Below are 16,263 nucleotides of genomic sequence, written 5' to 3' on the forward strand. Positions count from 1 at the left end.
GGTTCAGTCGGTCCGGAGCCTTGATCTGCCGTTGGGAGCCCCGCATAGCTGGCAGCGATTCCGGTGTCGGTCTGGTCCTTGGTGACTCCGCGAGCGTGCCAAAATCCTCATCATCCTCGGGGGTGGGCAAGGGGAGGACGGGTTGTCCTGGGGCGAGAGTTGCGGCTGGGTGCGCCGGGGAAGGGGAGGGTGGCGCCGGGCCGGAGGGTTGTGTGTGTGTGGAACCTGCTGGTGCCAGGTCCCTAAGGGAGACAGTATCTTGGCGGCTGTCGGAGTATGCTACGTAGGCGTACTGTGGGTTGGCGTATAGTAGCTGTACCCTTTCAATCAACAGGTCCGCCTCGTGGAGTTGTACGTGCTGACGGAGGAGTACGGGTCCTAGACGATGGCGGCACCCACGGGCCGCTCGTGTCGTGGGGAAGACAAGATGGCGGTGCTTGATGTTCCTGGGGTGGACAAGATGGCGGCGCCCACGGGTTGCACGTAGTGGGGGTTGAACAAGATGGCGGCGCCCACAGGCTGCACGTGCTCCGAGGAGGATAAGATGGTGGCGCCCGCTGGCCGTGCGTGGTTCGAGGAGGGGAAGGTGGCGGCGCCCACTGGCCGTACGATGGGGAGGTCGGAATAATAGCGGCTACTGAGCAGGCCTGGCACACCACAGCGGAGTACCCCTTCTTGCCGCAGGCCTTACAAAGGGCGTTCCGGGCCGGGCAGCGTTGTCGGGGGTGTTTTGGCTGCCCACAGAAGTAACATCTGGGGTTGGTGGGCAAGCGCGTTGCACAGGCGTGGGGGGGCTTATTGAGGTCCCCAATGGGGTGGCCGTCTGCGGAGTCCACGATGCGTAGGAGGGGGCCGCGCAGCCGGGGGTGTAGGCCTGGATGTTCCACAAGGCGATCGTCAGTGAGAGCACAAGCTTTTTGGTTGCCGCAAAGTCTAGTGTGGCCCGTTCTAAAAGGTGCTGGCGGATGTAATCTGACCCCATCCCCATAACAAAGGCATTCCTCATAAGCAGGTTTGAGTGTTCCGTGGCCGTGACGGCCTGACAGCCGCAGTCTCTGACTAGGGGGATTAGACCCACCAGAAATCCTCTACTGACTGACTACAAGTGGAGAGGATGTGTCTGGCGGAAAGCATGTTAGTCCGCTGAGCGTAGTTTTCTTTCAGTAGCGACATGGCGTCGTCGTAGGTCGGCGCATCCTGGATAAGCGGAAAGACGTTGGAGCTCAGCTGCGTGTAGAGGATCTGAATCTTCTGAGCTTCCGGAATAGGGTCTGGTGCAGACCTGATGTAAGCTTCAAAACAGGCTAGCCAATGTTCAAAATCCTTTTTGGCGTTACCTGATTGCTGCTCCAGCTGCAGGCGATCCGGCTTGATGCGGAGGTCCATCTTCTGAAAACTTTAGTGTATTAAATTGATGCACGATCAATTACACAAAGACAAGAGCTGAATGCAATTGAGGCTTTAATACACTAAGATGTGCGGCCTCCTACAGCAGTTGGCGAAATGGCTGCTGTACAGGGAGCACACATATTTATACTCTGCCTACTGGGCGGAGCCAGAAGGCAGAGAACTACCCCCGTACCTGTAGTACAGGGCCTTACCACAAATCACCTAAGATATACATCAATGGCGACTCCCACACCGGTCCTTTGACTCTTTGACTCTGATCCAGTCCCGAGGACCGAGTCTGGTTCCCTGCTGTGCCTGTTGATCCTGCTGCGCAATCCGGAGGCTTCCAATATTAAACAAGGGTCTATTGATGAAAGGCAGAGACAGGTAGGTGACAGACACCAAACTCAATATAACAGGTCAGGTCACTTCAGCTCCAGGATCCACACTGCCTGGCGTCCTACTCCTAGAGCCTCGCCCAAACTCCTTATTGGTCAGGAGTCACGTGTTCCCACGTGTTTGGCTCCCAAGCCGGTCATGTGGTCCATCAAGCCTGCACCCTTAAATGAGCCATACTACCACAGTGATTAAGTTAAAGTATGGTGTGGGGAATATTGTGGTGGGTGGAGGCAGGGATGGGTCACATGGAGTGTATGGGGGTGATGAGGGACTTGTGTGCTAGAAAAATGTTTTTGTTTTATTATTATTATTGACCTTTATTTCAACACAGTGCCAGAGCTCAAAGGCAGGTCTTGCTCCTAGCCTGTATCAGCACATGACAGCCTGCAGATGCAATTTGGGGGTACGATTTAGCCACCGTGGTATGCCCAGCTCAGAGCCAGGCACAACAGTTGAGCCTTAAATCAGGCTCCGGGCTGGACGCCAGGCCAATCGCGAGTCACCCAACTTGTACCGTCTGGCATGATCTGGATGTTGCCCTTGCTGGGCATGATTCAGATCTGCATATTTAAATGAGTTATTCCACTAATATAAATACGCGGATTTCACTTTCACCCAGCGCCGGGCATCAATGGCTACGACAGGGCGCTGTTTAGTACTGGTTTCCACAAACATGGACCACGTGTGATGGCACCTCAAGGGATCCTGCAAACCATTGGAGACCCACGGGTGGTCAGGGATAGGGCAAAGTGGTACCTTGGCACTTGGGCACCTTAGCATGGCCAGCCTGGCACATGAATAGTGCAACCTAGCACTGCCAGGCTGGTAGTGCTAAGGTGCCCGAATGCCAGGTTGTCATTGCAAGGTTCTGCCAGACGGGGGCCTTGCCAATTAAAGGGGGGTAAGGGGAGGTTCCAGTAGTCTTGAGAATGTTGGGTGGTTGAAGGAATGGGGTCCATAAAGGGGAAGAGGGTTGAAAGTGGAGGGTACAGAGATCAGGCAAAGTGCTCGTAAATAACGGTAATTCTTGGCATTGTAGCTGCAGAGAAACACCCTCCCAAACGCGCCCAAAAGCAGACTTTGAATTATTTCTACTGAATCGCGTCCTGGGATTCAGCCCCAACTCATTTTTCAGCCCATCCCCCAACTGAACAAAAACTCCACCTGCGCATGTACATTTTTAAAGTTTGGGTTGGCAAAGCTTGGAAATCTCCTCATTCGATAACAAAACTCAGGGACGGAAATGTGGTCCTTACTCTATCCAAATGATTCAATGGGACGTATTTTGGTCTGGGTGAGGAGGCATATTTTGGGGCATGAATGGCCACACTCAGGCTCAATTTCTTACCATGACGAAAAGACACTCTGTTGTGGTGAAAAAGTGGAATTGCTTAAAAATTCTAGGTCCTGCCCTAACATAGCACTTCCTGTTTCCACAGGCGGGGGGGGGGGGGGGGGGGGGGGGGGGCGCAACCGACTAGGAGGATGCGGTTCTTACAGGTCAACTATTTTATGCATTATGAGTTATGAGTGTATTTTGCAGTCTTTGATTTCAACACAACACAAGGAGTATATTAAAAGCATGTCGTTTTGTAGCAAAACATATTAAAAAGTTATTTGAGAGGGTAATCAGATTACGAAATTAACGCTGAATGTTAAATGAGGCCAAGTTTCAATTTTTCAGAATAAGCATTGCTTAAAAGTTTGTACAAATGGAAATTGTGTTCTGATATAACGATTCTGCTCAAGTACAGTACAGCTTTCTAGAAAATTGTACAAGCAAACCAAGATTTGCACAAGAACAGGTCAAGTGTGGAAATACAACTTACCCCTTGAGGGAACAAGTCCATGAATGGGTTCCTTTGATGTTTCATCTCATTTTGATTCAGTTCCTGGAGGTTTATATAAAATGCTCACTGAATTTAGTCTTCCCACACAATAAAACAATATCAAGTTGAAAACTGAAATTGAAATATTCAGAGTGAGAAAAAGGCACTTCACTAAATTAGTTTGTCATTGGACCTGCTCGTTCACGGACAAACCATGTTCTTGCTGTGTGCTGGTTCATGTGTCTCTATCAGCTAACAACATTTTTTTTGATAAACAATTATTTGATAATTAGTTGCTTCATAAATGTCAGAGTTGTTTGTTTTAGTGAGATTATAAAAGAAAAAATTTTGAATGAAACAGATCAAAATAATGTTGATGTTATGATCCTTGACTCCAAGTTCTTGGTGAGATCCAGTTAGGGACCAATAACGTTTTGTGTAAAGTCGACAAAAAAGGTCCAAGACAGTTATTATGTGAAGACAACCACAGGTTTCCAGGGGCTTGAACAAACAAAAGTTTATTGCACAATGATAAAACAATTTACAATATCTAACTTATACTCTAACATTCAAGGTACGCAGGAGACACATTTGAATTAACAGGCAAACTGTGGTGGCACACACCACACCCCAGAATAAATGACAAATGTGACAAAACCCAATTGCATAGATTTCTCAACAACCCATGCAAGCATCTGTTAAATTGTATGCCAACGAATCTCATTTAAATGTCACCTTTCTCACAAGGTGTTCCAATCATCATGTTCAAAGATATTGCTTTAGAATTTGCCCCAAAAGTCACTTCCGCTCTGACGGCTTTAACAATGGCCAAACTTGGAGCGTTTCAATCCCTTCATCCGTGATTCTGCTTTCCTGGATTCCCGAGTATATTCAAGCATCAGCTGACAACCACAATTTCAGCTCTTCGGCTGCACCAAGTAGAACACCGTTGCTCCAAAGATCCTCTTTACTCTCAACAGCCCTTTCTCTAACCTGAAGCCTGTTTCTCTGCTCCTTTCTTTTTTCTTAACTGGGACCTGTTTCTGTCCTCTGTGTTTGTCCTTTACTTTAGATGCCCTTTTGGGATACCTTACTGCCACCCCCTTCCCTCCCTTGTCCTTCTCTTTCTTGTACACTTTTCTTTGGATTAAAACTGACTGATTAACTTAAACTGACTGCTCACTTGAACTGATCTGGCGACCCACCAAAAGCTCCAAGAGGGTCCCACCTTTGCTACGAGGTAGGAACAGATGTAGAAAAAGCACAGACTATTATAATCTCCACATACTTCAAGCTTACATAACACAGAGAGGAACAGAAAAAATGAATTTCATAAAGTGGTTCTGCTTTAACTATGCTATCCCAGACAGGACCTTCCGTGAATGATGATTTAAAATGGCAAGAACTTGACTGAACTAAAAGCATTTTCTCTACAAGGGCTTCGGCTTCATCATTCCGTGTTGCAATCTTTTGAAGTGAGTTTAAATTGAGGCAGGTGAAAGATTTCGTGGTTGGCTGGAGGCGGCATTAATATTTTTGAATTTCATGTGTGCAAAGGATTGTTGTGCATGGTTCAACCTGGAAAGACATAATACAGTTTTGTCAAAGCACAATGAATGCTCTAATTTATCACAATTACAGGTAATCTAACTTTGTAGTGCATCCTGACAATGGAATCACTCCTTGATGACACGCCATCAAAATTTCTCCACAGTTGAATATATTTAGCAATTTTTAATGTGAAATGGAAACAATTATGATTTCATTGATTCATGCTACTGTTGATTTTTAGGATAAAACTTCATTGAGATAAATGCCATCAGTGATAAAAAAAAATGCTTCAGATTGCAAACAAACAGTATATTCAAGACATTGCATGTTGACATATAATAAATCTATATCTATATATATGTCTTATAATTTGTTTAGTTCTGTTTTCAGGTACCAAATGGGAATAGGGAACGACTCCTGCACCTAAAAATGAGGCACAACAATCACAGTAAATTGGTCTGCTGGTGTCTGGAACTGTGGCAATCGAACTGTTCATAATAATCAACAAATGCCTGTCATGCTTTCACCTACAGCTCAGCAACTGCAGGATCGAATTATGATCCACCTGCCCTGCCAACAGCCGCCCTCAGGTAAGTCGTGAGAAGGGAAGGATCACGGGATGGGGTTGATGGTGGTCAGCAGTCTGTTATTGCGGCTTTAGCTTGGGATTGGTTGGTTTCTTATTCGAATAGAGGCAATTGGTCTTTTGTTGAAACCATATTTATTTCCTAAACATTTAAATTTTTAAAAAAATTTCAAACACACAGCTACATTCAAAAACAGTAATCAACTTGCAATAGGTTGCAAGCAGTTTGAGAAAGAAATGTTTTCCCCCTTTTTTTCACCCCCTTTCAAAAATAACCCTTATTTCCCTCTCTGACACCTGAACTCCACCCCCCCCCCCCTCCCCTTACCCTTTTGCGATGAAAGTTTATTAAAACAGGGATAGAAATAGCTTCCATCTCATGAAGAATTATTCAGTGCCTGCATGACCTCGACAATTGTGTCAAACATTGCAGCCCAGAAACCCCTTAGCTTTGAGCACTCCCAGAACATATGCAAATGTTTTGCCAATCCCCTCCCTCACTTTTTACACTCTTGCTCTACTTTGGGCTAAGAGGCATGTCGACACTGGCCCCATTCTGTAGGTATCATCAGTTTATGCTGGGAAAGATGAAGGCAATGTAGGGTAGCTGGTACAGGGAAGGAGCAGAACTTTTAGGGACCTATTTATTGAAAGTTTGCAAAACTGGAGGAGTTACATAGGAAATTTGAATTGCCATGGGGAACAAACTTAGATACATTTGGGTCCAAAACTTTGCACGCAAATAAGTACCCTTGTTTCCTCATCAGTAGAAGATGAGTATTTGTAACCATTTATAAAGGTTAAACAAGACCAAGTTATAGCTGGAGCTACTCTCCAGGATGCATCTCACTCATCTTCCTTCAGTAAGTGACAACACAATAACAGAGCTCCTTTCGCAGATGCTGAATAGCTATTATTAGAATTAATCATTGACTCTCCATCTTCCTGCCCCTTCCCCCCCCCCCCCCCCCCCCCACTGAGTCCAATTTCATACAAGCTGTTAACTGCATATGCTATTTACAGTTTTCATTCCTCTTCTATTTTCCCTGTCAACCTCACCCTTCCCAAGTCACTTTCACCAAAGTTGTCAATCCCCAACAATGTTCTTGGCTCTTGGAGGACATATATATATGTTCACTTATAGCCTTCTTAGAAGGCAAACACATTGGGGGAGTGGTTCTAAAGACAGATGGCTCCTGTCTAGCTTGAAGTTGGTCAGATGCCCATTTACATCAATGTCAACTCTCCAATATGGTTTCACTTTCCTTTACTTCTCCAACAAATATGCCTTCCTGATTATCAAGGTTTTGAATTTATTGAATGTATGTTTCTTTAACAGATTTCTCCTTCTGTCTTGGAAGCATGGATTTCCTGGAACACCAAGTTACTTTAAAATGGCCTAACTTGCCACAGCCATAGCACTGCTTAATTTGGGTGGGGCGTTCTTCCCGCCACAGTGGGATCATTTAAAAAATGATCGTTGGTGTCTTTTTAGTGCATTTCTTTGGTTGCTGCCTTGCAATTCTTTTGGTTTTGAAACCCACAAATACAAATTGGATTACTTTATTGGGCTGATCTTCACAAAATTATAGCCATTTCTCATCCCGATTCTAGGTTGCATTTTCCCACATTGCTTGCCTTTGTCAGTCATTGGGCTGCTCTCATTATTTGCCATCTCCAGTGCAGTTGCTGAGTTGCCCTCAAAGTCCTTTGATGGCTGAACTGCACTATTAAAGGACTTCACTCAAAGCTTTCCCCACCATTTTCTTCTGTGGTCTAGTCACTGCTGCCATTATTTGTAATTGTGGTTTTACCTTGGCATTCGTTAGCTTCTTATACCAGAATAGATCTTTCTGGAGGAAGTGATCTTTTATTGAAAACACATTTACGCACATGTTCAGTAGCTCTCATTAGTGTTAACCCATTACTCTACAAGTAACAGTGCTGTAGTGCAGAAAGAAGCATTGTTCTTACTCCTGGCATCATTTTTAAAAAGAAAATTGCATTTAGCTTTTCGGCAACTGCTGTAGGCTGTGCTATGAAAGTGAAATTTGCTCAGATTATTACCCTGTAAATTTGCTTGCTACTGTATCTGCAGAATAAAGCAGCTTAACAATTCATAGATGGCCTTGTCTGGTAATTGTTTTCTAAGCCTGCCTTTTAAAAGATTGGAGAAGTGCATGTGAGATCCCAAAGGTTGGTTCATATCACAAGGGGATATTATTGTTACAATGAGATTACTTTACCCTACGGATCTATATCGGACAGTGCTGACATATCTCCAAATCTAAGGCACTCTGACTACTTGCCTCATTGTGTAAGAGAATGTTATAGTCATACTCCATATTGTAATGGAACTAAACAGAAGACTTTTAAGTTTAGACTTTCTAATTGGTACGGTTTGCCTATCTCAGTATGTCAAGTGGTCAGTGGTATTTCATGAGAGCAGGCATGGCACAGTGATCAGCTGTTGGTGTATCTGAGGCACTGTAAATCACATTTGAAACCTTGTGCATTTCTGACCTGGCAATAAAGGGAGCTTTCTAGATAGTCTGAATCATCATAGAACCACATTTAGTGTTATGAAATATGCTGCAAGGACACCTCCAGCCACTATGCAGGGCTTTCACAGCCAGTGTGCTACCTGAAATCTCTCTGTACATCCTGGCAGGCCTGCTGTGCTGTCGCCCTCAAGGACTGGTGCTATTAGGTGGCACAGAATGCAGGACCATGCTTCTCCCATCTGGCCCGTGAAGACTTATCTCCGCTTCAGCAACCATCCACCAGAGAGCGGGGTGTTTGGACCCTCTGTGACTCACTTCCACATCCATGCCTGAACTGGTTACTTCTTAGTTCCCTCATCAACCTCAGGAAAGGGCAACCAGTAAGTTGAGGTACCTTTGAATTTTTTCAGAGGCTATCAGAACTGCGGAAGCTTCCCTTCAATCATCCTGGCCCTTGAAATTTCACTTAATCACACAATCTTTTTGATCCCATCAGAAGTTTATTTCACACCTTAAAATAAGCACCTGGAATTTGATATAATTAGGATCTCAGAAAATTCAGTATAACTAGTACAGATTTCATCAGTGTTATTAGTCTTTCAGACATAAATTACACCAGGAAAATTATTTTTCTGTTTCCATTAACTAACTTCTGAAGTATTGGTAGATTTGTGGATGAATTAATGCATAGCTCAATGTATAAAATATGGTTTGGTAAACCCTATCCAGCAGTGCTATTAGCCATGGAATGAAGATTAACCTTTAGCTGGAGTGAGTTCCTTAATGTATTCATAATTACAAGATCTGCAGTTTGCTAATGAGCCAAAGCGAGGCCAGTGAAGTCTGGAATCAACTGTTCTATAATGCAATTAGGCACTATGAGGGAAAATATTTTTTAAAAAGGAGAACGGTTCATCATTTTAATATTTGAGATGATTCTTCCCCTCATGGAATTAATTTTGAGAACACATTGGTTTTGTTGTGACAGTCGCAATTTCACAATGTACAAATAGAATACGACCATCGTGGTCTGGCACATTTTAAGAGCTCTATCCCCAAGCATTTCTTGATATGTCAATAGTATTGGGGTATTTTGACATAGTTGAGAACTTGGTCCGCTGTGAAACTGCTGCTGAGGTTTTGAAATGATTCTTAGGCTGCAGTGTAATCATTGAGTAACAGTGATACCATCATCTATGCAGCAAGTCAGTGCAAAATTGTGGGTTTTTCAATTATTTGAATTATTCATTGATGGCTTTACAAATGCTCTCAAAAACTTAGTGTAGTGAAGGTCCATGGGTATTTTTCTATTGATCTATAACTTGATGGAAGTGTCACAGAAAAATAGTGTAAATGATGGTAACAGTGTTGTCTTCATCTCTGCATATCTTCTGTCTATTATGGAGGGAGAATAGAGATCCCTGTGGAAATTGACACTCCCCTCGCACTCTTTCCCCTTCCCCACAGTGTTCTGTTTGCTGATAATAGGACCCTCTTAGCTGTCTGAGATTGAAGTATGAACTAATTCACTGAGCCAGCTTGTTATATATAACCAGCACGAGACCTACGGGGTTGGAGTAATCAGTCTCCCCGTGAGTCTCACCGAGTACGAGCTCCCCCATTAAGGGGGGCAGGGAGCCCGAGGACATTCATGATTGAATTCTATAAAACGTTGGCTAGTATGCATGGAACCGACAGAGCAGACCCAGCTGGGATCTGATGTATATTGTAAATATAATTGCTTTGCGATAAATATAGTTTTCTTTTATCCACTCGATTCTGACTCATTTGTGGCCGACAAAACAGCTATAAATATTGAATTGGGAGGTGTAAATGAGAAAACCAATTCAGTATCTCCATTTAGAAAATTGGGCCACTATGTTATTGATTCATCACTATTCTTTTATAATTCCAAGTTCTCTTCAGTTACACTCACAGGGCTGAATTTTCTAATTTGTGTACACTGTGACAAACAAGTAGTAGAGATGATTGGAGGAACTGAGTAAAAATGCCCATTAAAAAGCGCAACTTGTTATTCAGGGAAACCACCGTGCTCATAAGATGCATATTCCATGATAGAATACAGTGTTGTAAATCTCTTTCCTATGCTGTCATTTTGCTGGTATTACGAGGATGTACTTTTTGAAGGTACCATTTGCCATTTTTCTTCTCCTGCTGGACTTTGAAAAAACTGGGAGCCGATGCAAATAATGGGAATGAAAAACAAATCAGCCAGACTTTTGCAACACACACAATTTCACATCAAACTGTCTAACTCCCATCTGTGGTTCTGCACAAAACTATGCAGTACCCTTTTTTGCTGCATCATGATCTCAAACTTACTGATCAACACTGATGCCCTTCAGCTCTGGCATAGAACATAGAGAAATACAGCACAGAACAGGCCCTTTGGGCCACGATGCTGTGCCGAACTTTTGTCCTAGTTTAATCATAGTGTCCAAAATTCTATGATAATCTAAGGGCAATTTATCATGGCCAATCCACCCAACCTGCACATGTTCGGACTGTGGGAGGAAACCGGAGCACCCGGAGGAAACCCACGCAAACACGGGGAGAATGTGCAGACTCCACACAGACAGTGACCCAAGCCGGAATCGAACCTGGGACCGTGGAGCTGTGAAGCAATTGTGCTATCCACAATGCTGCCCTTAAGAAGAAATTAATCTACACTCCATTATTCTACCATAATCCATGTACCTATCCAATAGCCGCTTGAAGGTCCCTAATATTTCCGACTCAACTACTTCCACAGGCAGTGCATTCCATGCCCCCACTACTCTCTGGGTAAAGAACCTACCACTGACATCCCCCCTATATCTTCCATCATTCAACTTGAATTTATGTCCCCTTGTAATGGTTTGTTCCACCCGGGGGAAAAGTCTCTGACTGTCTACTCTATCTATTTCCCTGATCATCTTATAAATCTCTATCAAGTCGCCTCTCATCCTTCTCCGTTCTAATGAGAAAAGGCCTAGCACCCTCAACCTTTCCTCATAAGACCGACTCTCCATTCCAGGCAACATCCTGGTAAATCTCCTTTGCACCTTTTCCAAAGCTTCCACATCCTTCCTAAAATGAGGTGACCAGAACTGCACACAGTACTCCAAATGTGGCCTTACCAAGGTTTTGTACAGCTGCATCATCACCTCACGGCTCTTAAACTCAATCCCTCTGTTAATGAATGCTAGCACACCATAGGCCTTCTTCACAGCTCTATCCACTTGAGTGGCAACTTTCAAAGATCTATGAACATAGAGCCCAAGATCTCTCTGCTCCTTCACATTGCCAAGAACCCTACCATTAACCCTGTATTCCACATTCATATTTGTCATTCCAAAATGGACAAACTCACACTTGTCAGGGTTAAACTCCATCCGCCACTTCTCAGCCTAGCTCTGCATCCTATCTATGTCTCTTTGCAGCCGACAACAGCCCTCCTCACTATCCACAACTCCACCAATCTTCGTATCATCTGCAAATTTACTGACCCACCCTTCAACTCCCTCATCCAAGTCATTAATGAAAATCACAAACAACAGAGGATCCAGAACTGATCCATGCGGTACACCACTGGTAACTGGGCTCCAGGCTGAATATTTGCCATCCACCACCACTCTCTGACTTCTATCGGTTAGCCAGTTCGTTATCCAACTGGCCAAATTTCCCACTATCCCATGCCTCCTTGCTTTCTTCATAAACCTATCATGGGGAACCTTATCAAATGCCTTACTAAAATCCATGTACACTACATCCACTGCTTTACCTTCATTCACATGCTTGGTCACCTCCTCAAAGAAGTTAATAAGACTTGTGAGGCAAGACCTACCCCTCACAAATCTGTGCTGACTATCCCTAATCAAGCAGTGTCTTTCCAGATGCTCAGAAATCCTATCCCTCAGTACACTTTCCATTACTTTGCCTACCACCGAAGTAAGACTAACTGGCCTGTAATTCCCAGGGTTATCCCTATTCCCTTTTTTGAACAGGGGCACGACATTCGCCACTCTCCAATCCTCTGGTACCACCCCTGTTGACAGCGAGGACGAAAAGATCATTGCCAATGGCTCTGAAATTTCATTTCTTGCTTCCCATAGAATCCTTGGATATCATAGAATTTACAGTGCAGAAGGAGGCTACTCGGCCCATCGAGCCTGCACCGGCTCCCGGAAAGAGCATGGGGGTGGAGGTCAACACCTCCACCCCATCCCCACAACCCAGTAACCCCATCCAACACTAAGGGCAATCTTGGACACTAAGGGCAATTTATCATGGCCAATCCACCTAACCTGCACATCTTTGGACTGTGGGAGGAAACCGGAGCACCCGGATGAAACCCACGCACACATGGGGAGGATGTGCAGACTCCGCACAGACAGTGACCCAAGCCGGAATCGAACCTGGGACCCTCGAGCTGTGAAGCAATTGTGCTATCCACAATGCTACCGTGCTGCCCCCCACAATGCTACCATCAGGCCCGGGGGACTTGTCTATCCTCAAGTTTTTCAAATCGCCCAACACATCTTCCTTCCTAACAAGTAGATATAGATATAGAACAGTACAGCACAGAACAGGCCCTTCGGCCCTCAATGTTGTGCCGAGCCATGATCACCCTACTCAAACCCACGTATCCACCCTATACCCGTAACCCAACAACCCCCCCCCTTAACCTTACTTTTATTAGGCCACTACAGGCAATTTAGCATGGCCAATCCACCTAACCCGCACATCTTTGGACTGTGGGAGGAAACCGGAGCACTCGGAGGAAACCCACGCACACAAGGGGAGGACGTGCAGACTCCACACAGACAGTGACCCAGCCGGGAATCGAACCTGGGACCCTGGAGCTGTGAAGCATTTATGCTAACCACCATGCTACCCTGCTGCCCCTCTCCTCGAGCTTACCAGTCTGTTTCACACTGTCCTCTCCAACATTATGGCCCCTCTGATTTGTAAATACTGAAGAAAAGTACTCGTTCAAGACCTCGCCTATCTCTTCAGACTCAATACACAATCTCCCGCTACTGTCCTTGATCGGACCTACCCTCGCTCTAGTCATTCTCATATTTCTCACATATGTGTAAAAGGCCTTGGGGTTTTCCTTGATCCTACCTGCCAAAGATTTTTCATGCCCTCTCTTAGCTCTCCTAATCCCTTTCTTCAGTTCCCTCTTGGCTATCTTGTATCCCTCCAGCGCCCTGTCTGAACCTTGTTTCCTCAGCCTTACATAAGTCTCCTTCTTCCTCTTAACAAGACAATCAACCCCTCTTGTCAACCATGACCACTTGACCATCTCTTCCCTGCCTGACAGGGACATATATCAAAGCAAAGGCATCTTGCTTTGTATTTTGCTGTGCAAATAGCGGAACTGCTGGGCTTTTCACATCGCAGAGTGTGGAGTTATTCTCGAAATGGCCACCCACAACAGCAATGCATCTTTCTCATGTTTGCCCTCAACCTGAGCAATCCGCATCCATTTCTCTAAGGGTTGGTTTCATCCATCTTTGCCTTGGGCCATTTTGGGGTTACTCTGTGATGGTGAATGCCTGTGGCTTGCACGTAATCTGCAAAAGACTGCAAAATGATTTGTGGCCCATTGTCTGGATATAAAGTGGCAAATATTTCGGTCAATGCAGACACCATTTTATCAGCTACTGTAGACTTCATCGTTACATACTCATAGTGATGGCCATTGTAGTCAATCGCCACTCATATGGACTCTTCTGACAGAAATAGTAAGAAGTCTTACAACACCAGGTTAAAATCCAACAGGTTTATTTCGGAGCACAGCTCCTTCCTCAGCTGAATGAAGAGGTGGGTTCCAGAAACATATATTAAGACAAAGTCAAAGATGCAAGACGATACTTTGATATCTGATTTATCCGAAACAAGTCGACAAAATCACCTTGCATCCTCCCAAGATCCAGAACGGTATGCTGTGCATTGGTTCTGGTTATTTGCATCTGCTGCCAAGTTGACATCCATGACTGCTCCACATCTTTCTCCATCCCTGGCCACCATACTTTGATTCATAGATTTTGCTTAATATCAACCATTCCCAAGTGACCCATTGTGGTGATATGATTTGCATACCTGTCTGCCATTGGAACACCGGCTTACCATTGGCCCTGGTTGGTCATGTGCCTCTCGACCGATTGGCCGAGAGGCTGAGTTAACCACGCCTCCATTAACAAGGTATAAATGGACAAACGCCCGGCGATCGTCCATTCCATTGTAGACGATCACAGAGCTATGTTCTAGTCTATTAAAGCCTGACTTTTGTAAAGCACTCGTCTCTCGTACAATTGATGGCACATCAATTTAATAGACTAAGACTTTGAAGATGGAGTTCCGGATCAAGCCCGAATGCCTCCGCAGCAGCCCGCAAACTCCGAACTCTGCAGAACCTTTCCAACTCTGGCTGACTTGCCTCGAAGGGTTCCTGGCATCTACAACCACCCCCCCCACCGGGGCACAGAAACTGCACGTCCTCCACTCCAGCGTGGGTATCGACGCCTGCGCAATAATCAAAGAAGAAACGACTTATGATGAAGCAATACTAAAGCTAAAGGGACAATTCATCAAACCAGTCAACAGGGTATTCGCCCGACATCTGCTGGCCACCAGACGGCAGCTCCCCGGTGAGTCACTAAACCAATATTACCGGACCCTCCATTCCCTGGGGAGGAATTGCTCCTGTGTCGCAGTCTCAGCTACGGAGATCATGGAACTACTAATTAGAGACGCTTTCGTGGCTGGGATGCAGTCCCCCGCTATCCGCCAGCGAATGTTGGAGAGAGACGACCTCAGCTTAACTGAGACACTGACCCTCTCCGCCTCTCTGGAGGTCGCTGATCAAAACGCCCGCTTCTATGACCCCAGCCAGGCCTCCTGGCACGCTTCCCAACCGCCATCCGCCGCTCCCAACCTCCCTCAGGCCTGCGCCGCGGGACGCCCCGACAAGTCCACGGGGCCCCGCTGCTACTTTTGCGGGTTCGCGAAACACCCTCGCACGCGATGCCCAGCCCGCTCCACCCTCTGTAAGAGCTGCGGGAAGAAGGGCCACTACTCCACGGTCTGCCAGGCCAAAATGGTGGCTGCGGCGCTTCTGGATGCCACGCAACACTCTCCCCCCGCCCCCAGGCCCCTGCGACTGGCCTGTGCACCTCTCTCTCTCCTCCTGCCTGCCCGCCGCGCGAGTCACCCCCCCCCCCCCGCCCCCGGGCCCCGGCACCCGACCTGCACGCCTCTCCGGGCCCTCCCGGTCCCTGCCTGCCCGCCGCGCACGTTTCCCCCCCCCCCCCCCCCCCAGCCCCCGTGCCTGGCCTGCTCGTTTCTCTCCCTTCCCCGGAGCCGCTCCTCCCAAACCGCCGCCCCCGGGCCCCGGCACCCGACATGCACACCTCTCCAGGCCCTCCCGGTCCCTGCCTGCCCGCAGCGAGAGTCTCCCCCCCCCCCCCCACCCCCGGGCTCCTGCGCCTGGCCTGCGCGCCTCACCTCCCCCGCTCGCAGCCGCTCCACTCGGCTCTCCGGCACCGCTAGCCCCGCCCCTAGCGACCACGAGGGCCCCACGGGCGCCGCCATCTTGGGGCGCCGACCCCACGTGCGGGTCCTGGGCGCCGTCATCTTGGGGCGCCGACTCCACGTGCGGGTCCTGGGCGCCGCCATCTTGGGGTGCCGACTCCATGTGCGGGTCCTGGGCGCCGCCATCTTGGGGGGCCGACTACACGTGCGTGTCCTGGGCGCTGCCATCTTGGGGCCCCGACTCCACGTGCGGGTCCTGGGCGCCGCCATCTTGGGATCCCGGCTCCACGTGCGGATCCTGGCCACCGCCTTCTGGGACTGGCACGCAAGGTTCCTCCAGCATCGACTCAGACGGCGACGACGGACACGGATTTTCTCCACGGCTCGCGGCCGTTCAGCTCGACCAGTCACGTCCACGCACACTCGCCAAAACGACAACGCTGATCCACCTCAACGGCCACGA

The sequence above is a fragment of the Scyliorhinus canicula genome, chromosome 14 (genome assembly GCF_902713615.1).
Source record: "Scyliorhinus canicula chromosome 14, sScyCan1.1, whole genome shotgun sequence".
Lineage (NCBI taxonomy): Eukaryota > Metazoa > Chordata > Chondrichthyes > Carcharhiniformes > Scyliorhinidae > Scyliorhinus > Scyliorhinus canicula.